General features: G+C 43.0%; 1 non-coding gene across 1 annotated transcript; it reads right to left on the reverse strand.

Annotated features, from left to right (window-relative positions):
- Positions 1-8,357: 8,357 nt before the first annotated feature.
- On the reverse strand, positions 8,358-8,464 carry LOC132541561 (U6 spliceosomal RNA). Its single transcript, XR_009552706.1, has one exon. It is a non-coding gene; the product is annotated as a U6 spliceosomal RNA (small nuclear RNA).
- Between the last annotated feature and the right edge of the window lie 225 nt (positions 8,465-8,689).

The raw sequence follows: 8,689 nt of genomic DNA on the forward strand, positions 1-8,689 counted from the left end.
AAAGCTTTAGCTTGATCAGGCCCAATCTTAACCTTGCAGTCCAAGTTCCTCAGGACACATAGACACACTCAGGGACAGAATGCAGAGAAATGAGGGGAGAAAGGAGAGGAAGGCCTGGGAAAGAACCACCCTGTTACCTTGTCACAATGCATTATCTGATGGGAAAACAGGGAAATTAAAATGTGTGCACATTGCAAGCAACTTAATTTAATTGAATGTTAAGAAAAATGGAGCTTTGGCTAGGACAGTTAAGAACAGTTTCAAGATGGAAGAGTGGAAGAATTACCTTTTGCTCTTGTGGAAAGAACTGGTTAGTTATCTGCATGTACAAATATTCTGTGATCTGAGGCCATCTGAGTATAGAGAGTCACAAAGTGCAGGGGGCAGGCAACTGAAGCTGGGATGCGGAGGAGGGAAACCAGATTCCAGCAACTCAAAGACATATTCCCAGGAAGGGCAGAATGTTCCAGAGGACAGGACCAGATGCCAGGAAGCTCTGCAGCTGAGTGCCAATACGAGGTAGCAGCTGGCCTGGAGGAGGGCCGGCAGGAAGGTGGGAGAGGCAGTGGGGGCAACCAGGCCAACTGACCCACTGAAGATTTGTGAAATTGTTCAAAACCAGGAGAAAAATGATGGGCTCCAAAATAGATAGAGGAAACTGTGTCATCAATATGAACAACCTCTGAAAGGTGAAGTGAGAATATTTCCCCCAGAAAAATGTGTAAAGTGAAACTGATACAGACAGAGGAGATGAGACAGGTGAGCATGGATTCCGTGTTGAGGCCCTGAGCTGGGAGTAAGCAGAGGGATCATGGCTCCATGTGGCTCTGGGTCATCAAATGAGATGTCTGTAAAGAGAAGATGCAGTGATGATGTTAACCTTCCTGATAGTCACTGACCTCCCCTTAAGAATGGGCCTAGTAAATGTCATAGAATAGGTGAAACTTGGGTTTTGTGGTTTAGTGTCCACTGTTGGTATTTTCATCCCTATGGATTCCAGAGATCTTCAGATGTGCAGGTCTGTGCACTTGACCACAGCTTCCAGAATCTCTAGATGTCTACTGGTAGGGAAGCCTAATGGTGGTACACCACCTAGAGCATACAGGTTGCCATGTATGAGGTGAAGACACAGCCACACCACAGCTCTCAGAGTTGAATGTTGGCGAAACATATTCATGAAGTCAGAATGTGCAACTAGGGTCTGGGTGGTGGTGCACCTGGTTGTCAAGTCTCCAATCTTCACCTGTGTGGGGGGGGTGGGGGGGTGAGGGTAGGGAAGAGGATGAGGTGAAACTCCACAAGCAGTGAAGCAGTGCTTCAAGTGTCTCTTTCTCTCTCCTCTCTCTTTCTCCCCTCTCAATTTCTCTTTGTCCTGTCAAGTAAAAAAGAAAAACAAAAAGAAGAAAAAAATAAAATGGGAAAAAATGGATGTCAGGAGCAGTGGATTCATAGTACAGGTGCCCAGACCTAGGAAAAACCCTGAAGGCAATTAAAAAAAAAAGCTGATGGCTGTCACATATCACCAGTGACTGAGTGACAAGTGAAGAGGTGAGGTGTTCATACAGTGGAATTGCATTCACCCATAGAGAAGAATTCTGCTGTGTTGCTATTGGGACAGGTTTGAAAACTGATGCTGTCACAGAGTCAAGCACAGAAACACATAATACATAATTTCATTCACAGAACATGCAACTACACACACACACACACACACACACACACACACACACACACACACACACACACACTGACTTTGGATGTGGAGGATTGGGAAATGGTGGCTTGAAGAGTGCTGGCTTCTTTGGGTGATGCTGAAATATGCACTGAAAAGTTGATTGTGACAAAGTTAATTCTGTGCAAATACTAAGAGTCATTGAGCTTCACTCCTTACAAGGTAAATTGTTTGGCATGATAATTTTATCCTAAGATGTTCAAGCTAATGTATATGACTTCCCAAATCTATTTTAGCTCTGAATCCTTGCTGAGAGGGGGGGGGGGGTCTTGCTTCTAGAAGGTGGCAGACATCAGCACTTGGCCAGTGTCCTTATGGGATGGGTTCTGTGGCTATCTGCCCTTGTTCAGTTCCCTATGGGGGATGGCACAGAGCCAAAGCCCCAGATTGTCTGGCAGTGTATGGTAGTCCCATGACAAGGCTGCAGAGTTAAGTCACTGGAGTGCTGGTGGGTAGGCTGCTTCTCAGGTAGGACAGCCGATAGGAAAGCTTGGGTGCTCCTGATTTTCTGGGTGGCAGGGGGCAAAAAGCATGGATATAATACCAGCCTTCTTCCCACTGCCCCTGACTGTGATAATAACCCAGTTGGTAACCCATTCACTCTTTGTTCCTGGACCTGGGCTAGTAATGTGGACAGGAGGAATTTCAGACCCCATCATCTCCCCAGAGTGCATGCAGAAGATGGGAGCATTTAGCAGGACCTAATAAAGGAACCAATTGGGTATGGTGGGGGTAGGGGTGAGGGTGAACCCAGTTCTATTTACTACTGTTCAAGGCTGGGCTTGACCCCACAGAGTAAGGACCTTTCCTTTTCTTTCCACCAGCACCCTGTTCTGATTGTGGTTGCCAAGCAAAAGGAAGCACAGAGGAGGTGGCTTTGGACACCAAAGCGTGGGTTGAGGTGACAGACAGGAGCGCTTGGTCAGGAGCCTGCCTGGTTGGTGGGGGCAGTAAACAGATGGGGTGCTGAGACATCTGACCCCAGAGCTGCTTTCACACAAACACCCACTCTTCCTCCTGGACTACCCTTGCCTGGCCACTGATCCCCTCAGAAGAAGGGCTGAGGGGGCAGCACACTTGGATCTCAGGCCACAGCAGGGTGGCAACACTTGGTCCTTTCCAGCCATGTCTCTTGACCCAGGAAAGAGAGGTGAGAAGTGGGAGTTTGAGGTTTCAGCCTAAAGCTGAGCCTATTATGTCCCCTGAACCAGGATCTCCAGCAGCAGCTGGACCAAGTGTGAATGAGTCAACCAAATGGATGTTCTTGTAACATAGAGCTAAGGACAGAAAGCTGAGGAGACCTGGCTTCTGCCTTAACTCCTGCAGCTCTTCAGGCTGTGTACTACCAGGTGATGCCCAAGATGGGACTGTAAAAGGACCTGTCTCTGGAAGGCAGAGCTTTGCTCCACTTTGCAGTGACAGTCTGACATTGTAGGAGGAAAAGTCCTTTTTCAGTGTATCAGAGCCCCAACCCTAGGACCTCAGACTATGCTTTGCTTAGAGATGAGGTTCTTTAAAGGCTAAATTAAATCAGTGGGGTGGATCAGGATTAGATAGAATGATGTCCTTATAAGAGATCAGAACACACACACACACACACACACACACACACACACACACACACAGTTATATGGACTCAGAAAGTTGACAGGGACAGAGATCTAGAAGGAACCGGTCCTGCTGGCTTTTTGACCATGGCCTTCAGCCCAACCCTGGGAGGGAATGTCTGTTTTGTGAGGCCAGCTATGGTATCTGTTCTGCAGCCCTACAGACTCAGGGTGCCACAGGCACACACAAACTCCGTCTCAAAATGACACTGAAGCCAACATGCCATGCACATGTAGAGGCTCCGAACCTGGTTCTGGCTAAGCATACAAAGAAACAGGGCTGTGGAAAACACTCAGAGAGCAGCCATTATCCTTTGTGCTAATAGTCAGCAGGAATATCCTATTTTACTTCCTATCCTCAAGAACATTTGGTTACATTGGTCAGAGGACCCCACATTAGCCTACTGCTTACATTCTGGCCATAATAGGAAACTCAGAGGTAATGTGGCCCACAGAGCCCTGACCCTGGAGGTCCCCAATAGAATCATACTGCCCCAGTTCACCAATATCAAGCAGGGCAGTGTAGGTAGTCTGGAAGGTGGCTTAGTCGGGGAGAACACAAGGTCTGTATGTGTGAGTCCCTGAGTTCTATCCTCAGCACATTATATGTAGGAGTACTTCCCTGTCCTTTCTCTCTCTTTAAAAACAAAAATCTTTAGAAATTAGGGTAGGGAGAAGAGAGAAATTTCTATGGGCAGTAGGAGAACCGAGAGTGGAGAGATTTTATTATATACTTTAACCTGTTAATTCCCCACACTCTTCCCAGTCTCAGTGAAGAAGGGAGAGAAAGTAAAGAAGGGAGGTTGTAGGACAGAGAGACACCTGTGTTCTCAATACTATGTTTGATTATAAAAGTAAAAAAAAAATGATTTAGGAAGTTTAGGTACTACCATGAGGATCAGGAATGGAGATAACATGACTTGTTATTATACATAATTAGTGTAGTGTCCGGGAGTCATACCCAGGAGAGAAAATCTTTGTATGTCCTAATCTCATTAAGTATGCTATGAAAATATCTCTGTCAGGATAACACAAGCCTTCAAGCATCATGTCTGTGGCTACACAACAACTCATCCTGTGAATGGGCAGTGGAAAATATTTCTTCTCTTTATAAGTATGTGTTTTCTCCACATAGGCCTTATTTAAGTCACAATGCCACACATGTATTTGTGCTGGAAATTCAATTTTTATCACTGATTATTTCAGCAGAACAGGTTCCCAGAAGGGGTACTGCTAAGTAACAGACCTGTGAGGCTCTGGCTTCCTACATGGGATTGCTGGTTTGCCCTATTGTAACATCCACTGCATAAAGTTTGTCTAGAGCTTCACAGGGCCCACATTCTCATCAGAGAAATTTTCTGGAACCTCTATTCTTCTAGTTGTGCTGCCCAGTCACTTAGGACTTGGTCACATAAGAGGGAAATGTAGTAACAGGTTCTTGGTAAAATAAACTTCAGTTTGTGAGGACAGCCTGACATAGTGTCTCTAACAGAGGCTTAGGCGATAGGAATTTGTTCTCTGACTCTGGAGGTAAAAGTCAAAATATGATCAGTGCAGACCATGCTGTTCTTTCTGTCTCTTTTGGTGTTCTAAACACCCTTCACATAGGATGTCAGGAAGGTGCCAGTGTTTGGAGCAAAAGCAGCCCCCATGTGCATCTGCCTAAGTTCCCAAATAATAACAAGCCTTACAAAGAATCAAGATTTCTTCCTGACAATGCTTTTGAGTGGGTTTCATCTCCAACATCATTTGCATTCACTGTGGTTTTTGGGTATGAGAGATGTTACCTGCACAGAGATGATGACTTTTCTGTACCCCAGGGGCCCGGGGAGGCTAGCAGGTGGCTTCGAAAATAGGGTTGCCTTGACCTGGCTTTACTGCTCCCCAAAGAAGGCTCTGTTCCAGACAGAGTGCAAATCACTCACTCCAGCTGCTGTGGATGCCTGGGACCAGGGCCATTTGCAGTGTGTTTAATTTACAGCTGGAACAGTCAATTCATAATTCAGACGTTGCTGCCCTAAATTATACACCCATTTTGAGCCGAGTGAAGATGAAGAGATTTGAGTCCATTAAAGAAACCCCATAAACCTCCCATTTCTCTCCCATCTCAGCAAGCTCTGCTCTCTTGAGCAACTTTTCAGTTCCCTGAGAATAACATGTTTTAAGCAAAAAGAGACTGTAAAAATGAAAGAAGAAAATTAAATATGAAAATTTAATTACATTCCTCTTTGATCATTCTCCCTAGAATGGATGGAGAAGCTGTTGTCATTCAGTCACAAATGAAATAATCTCTTGGACTATTTAGGATCAGGAATTAACCTCTGAGCTTGGAGGGGGAGTGAACGTCAGACTCCAGGTCCTTACGAAAGACCCTTATGATGAGAAACATTCTTTTTTTTTATATTTAAAAAAAGAGACATTAACAAAACCGTAGGATAAGAGGGGTACAACTCCACACAATTCCCACCACTGGATCTCCGTATCCCATCCCCTCCCCTGATAGCTTTCTTATTCTTTATCCCTCTAGGAGTATGGACCTAAGGTCATTGTGAGATGCAGAAGGTGGAAGGTCTGGCTTCTGTAATTGCTTCCCTGATAAACATGATCGATCCATACTCCCAGCCTGCCTCAATGAGAGACATTCTTAACCATGTGCCATTTCTGCTTTGTCAAGCCTCATAGACACATCAGGACTCTCTGTTTCCAATAGGGAAAAGATGAAGGGCTTGAGAAGTTAAGGATAGCTTAGGTTCTTATTCTCCAGTGCCAGGCTAACTTCACTGGAGAGAGAGACAAGGAACTCGTGGCGGAGTGGGCTTGCAATGCAATGCCTTTATTGATCAGAGACAACACCTTTATATCTTAGAAACTGGAAGTGGAAAATCAGAAAAGAAAATGGCTAGGAGAGGGGGTGGAGAAAAGAGTGATAAGGTAGAAAGCTTCCATAGCAGGTTCTAACCAGTGGGATTAAACAATGCCCTACAGGCAGGGCAGGTCTCAGGCAAAGCAATGATTATGTAAATAGACCATAGCATCAAGCAATGCAGTATGTGCAGGGGGGAGCTGGCATAATGCCCAACACTCCAGGACTTTGTGTTTGTGGAAGTATGTACTCTGGAAATGGGATAGACAACTGGACAGATTGGACCAAAAACATACAGAAAGTTTAAGTAGGGACATGAATATATCCCTGAACACTGTTGCTTCATACAAGTCACCATCTCAGTTATGAGGCACTCAGTGTAGTCTAAAGAAACTAACACACACACACACACACACACACACACACAAACACACCTGTGTCAACACATGAATCACGACATATGTGTTGACACACCACATAGCTTTTCCCCACACATGTGTACACAGCTATGCATATGCATAGGCACATGAACATACACAGATAAATATGTGTGCAAAGAAGCACTAGCACTCGTATATGCACATTTGTACACAAACCACATACATTCAGTGCTTAGAGAGTATGAAAAGATGCTGTAAGCCTTGATGGTTTCTGTGCTGTGACACATTTAGAAGCCTGGTGTGAGCTGTGGGGAAATATGCTAACTTAACAGACTCTATTTAGAACTAAAAGGGTCCCCAAAGAGGAAGTAAAAGAGAGTGATGTGACGAGTCAGGTCCAGGGTCAGATACAGGGAAACATTCCGGAATCAGGCCATGTTGTGCAGAACTGGTGTTGGTATAATTTATGTGCTGATCAAAGCCTTTGCTGGAACAATTTGTGAGCAAGTATTTTGCTAAGCAAATCATGTTGCATAGGATTTCAGGGGCATTGTTTGAATTATTAAAAGAATCAGTTGTTTTTATTTTTTTGGAAGCATCATTTGCATACAATTAGTGTAACATTACAAATTATTTAAAACGATAGCTTCAGGGACTTGTACCCTAACAATTTCATTGAACGACTTCTTTGTTTCATTAGTTGGAAGAAATTATACCGCTACACAGATTTTCTATAAATAACCATATATAATTTTCCTATATATAGCTACTTATATAACTACATGAAATTCCTGAAAGTCCATTTTTCTTCAAATTCAGAATGACCTTCTTAGACTAGATAGAAGAACCGAGTTCTAATTATCTCCCTGTATACCAAACTATCTCCAAATTAGTGACTTTAATAATAGTCTTTTGATGCTTCTTGTATTTCTTTGAACTAACCTGTTGGTTGGGTATGGAGTTCACCTGATATATCCTAGAGAGTGGGCTCCATTCAACTCCCACTTGGGAGTTCAGCTGGCATCTTAAAGTTGTCCATTCCAGGCTCAGTTCTGATATGAACAACTCAGGAAGCATTTCAGATGGAGATGATCAAAGTTACAAAGTCAAGGATCCTGTGATATTTAATTTTATGACCCAACTTGATTGGGTCATGGGGTGCCCTGGTACTTGATACAACATAATTCTGAGTGTCTCTGTGGGGGTATTTCAGAGTGAAATTAATATCTGAATGGTTAAGTCCATAAATATTTGAATGGGTTGAATGAAACAGTATACTGTCACAATGTAGGTGGGTCTCATTTAAAGGATTCAGGGCTTGAATAGAACAAAACCATGGAGGAAGGGAGAATTTTCTCCTTGTGTCTGAGTGAACAAGCTAGTACATCAGTCTCCTCCTGTTCTTATTCTGGGACTGACTGACAGCTTCTCAGTCCTTTGAACTTAGACTAGAACTGTACCACTAGTTTCACAGGGTATCCAGTTTATATATGGCAGATTATTAGACTTCTTTACCCCTATAATGGCATGAGACAACTTCTCATAATAAATTATCTATTAACAGAGTTGGGCATTGGTATATCTGGTAGAATACATAAATGCTCAAGGACCCAGGTTTAACTCATGAGTGGTAAAGCAGTGCTGCAGATGTCTTTCTCTCTTCCTGTCTATCTCCCCTTTTCCATATAAATTTCTCCCTGATTGTCACTATCCAATAAGTAAATAAAATATTCATTAAAATAAAATTATATATATTCATTAAAATAAAATTATATATATATATATATTGATTCATGAATTTTCATGGCATCCTTGCACAGGAGGCATGCTAATCTTCTCTGTATCATTCCAATTTTAGTATATGTGCTGCTGAAGCTAGCGCAATTACAGATTCTTTATTGCTTCTGCAATTAAGAGTTGGAAACTATTCTATTCTTCTTGAATCAAGGGTGGAGAGAGAGTTTCTAACTTATTTTTAACCAACAGAGTGTGGTGGTCAGATAGGTAGTTATAAAATTCATGAAGCGATATATATATATATATATATATATATATATATATATATATATATATATATATATTAAAGTGAATTGGGGGCCCAGAAGAA

The sequence above is a fragment of the Erinaceus europaeus genome, chromosome 11 (genome assembly GCF_950295315.1).
Source record: "Erinaceus europaeus chromosome 11, mEriEur2.1, whole genome shotgun sequence".
In the NCBI taxonomy this organism is placed as follows: Eukaryota; Metazoa; Chordata; class Mammalia; order Eulipotyphla; family Erinaceidae; genus Erinaceus; species Erinaceus europaeus.